Source organism: Nymphalis io, chromosome 1 (genome assembly GCF_905147045.1).
Source record: "Nymphalis io chromosome 1, ilAglIoxx1.1, whole genome shotgun sequence".
Lineage (NCBI taxonomy): Eukaryota > Metazoa > Arthropoda > Insecta > Lepidoptera > Nymphalidae > Nymphalis > Nymphalis io.
In genome coordinates this window covers 4,272,316-4,273,944 of record NC_065888.1, presented here as the reverse complement: position 1 = coordinate 4,273,944, position 1,629 = coordinate 4,272,316, and the positions used below count along the sequence as shown (strand labels likewise).

Genomic DNA, 1,629 nt, shown 5'->3' with positions numbered 1-1,629 from the left:
GTTTCCGTGGTGTAGCGGTTATCACATCTGCCTAACACGCAGAAGGCCCCCGGTTCGATCCCGGGCGGAAACAAATGTTTTTTATATATATTTTAGTATATTTTTGGATTACATATTCCGATTCTCTGGACCGACAATGTACTAGCCTGTCCTTCATCAAAGGAAGGAATCAATATGTCGGAGTAATACATTTATAATAAATATAATAAACGTATATATAAATTTCATTTATTGAATTTTATTGCTGCCAAATTTATACAAATCCCAATCGGTCATATTTATTTCGTATTTGTATATATATATATATATATATATATATATATATAATTTATGTATATATATATATACATAAATTAACAATATTTATTGAAATGAAAACAATATTTGTTTCCATTTTTGGTTGATATTTTTACAAATAATGGATTGATTAAATACCAATACCTCTATTTAAGTGGATATCGTTTCGATAATCTACAACAATAATATAACAACAGTATTTCAATATTGTAGAGTGATCTCCATTACTGAGATCATTATTCACAAAACAATAAATTATTTTCCAAATTTTTAAACTTTTTTGAAATACCTTAGTAAGGTTGGTTGCGCATTGGTATGTAAGCGATGGTTAATATTTCTTACAATGCTATGTCTGGGCGGTGTTGACCACTTAACACCTGGCCCTTTTGCTCGTCCACCTAATAATTTTATAAAAAAACAACTTCTTAGAAATGAAATTGATTTATACAATATAGTATAAACAAAAATTTAGATATTAAATAATAGTTGAAGTGAAATAGGTAATGGTGAGGTCGCCTTGGGCAACTGGTAAAATCAATTTCAGCACAATTCTCATTTTCTCGATACTTTCGTTTCTCTGCAATCCGGTAGATAGAATTCAGTGAGCTTTTGCTCTGCAGTATACATGGAATTCTATTTGCAACTTCATACACGTACTTTGTTGAGGCGAATTTGAAGAGCAAGCAGTTTTGGTTATTAAGGCTATGTATGATATTTTTGAAAGAATATAAGAAATTGTATCATTGAGTTCAATGTATCTATATATTAAAGCTTCGATGTTTTTAATAAAAAAATACGAGGTATTTAACGTTCTGGGTCAATTCTAATAATTTTTTACGATTGCGATACGTTCCCGATTTCCAAAACAACTTTGACTATTCTATATTCATTCGGATAGGAACCGAAGCGATACGATGTTAACATATACCGTTATGTCAAAATCAAACTTAATTGTTAACTTTTCTGGTAATATTCGATAGATAAAGAATAGAAAAACGCATAAACGGCATCGATTACGCTTTGATTCGATTGTCATAAAGTAACAATTTTTTAGTAGAATTAGTCCTCTAGACTCGACTAGTTTCATCGGCATCAGAAACAGAGAATCAATTAATTTAAAAATGTTCGATAAAAATTCGATTAATTAATTATTATTAAACGTTAAACATATTTATCTTAAGAATGACTTGAACGATTTCGTTAAATTACTTTTTAAACAAATTCGGTTGCTATTACGTACAATGTTCGTGCTTTATCATTCCAAGGCTTGTTTTATGGAGATTAACAGAGTGCTTCCTTTTTTTTTCATTCCCTCAAATGATTACTTAACGG

General features: G+C 29.6%; 1 non-coding gene across 1 annotated transcript; it reads left to right on the top strand.

Moving 5' to 3' along the window:
- Positions 1-73, top strand: Trnav-aac (transfer RNA valine (anticodon AAC)). Its single transcript has one exon. It is a non-coding gene; the product is annotated as a tRNA-Val (tRNA).
- Positions 74-1,629: the final 1,556 nt, after the last annotated feature.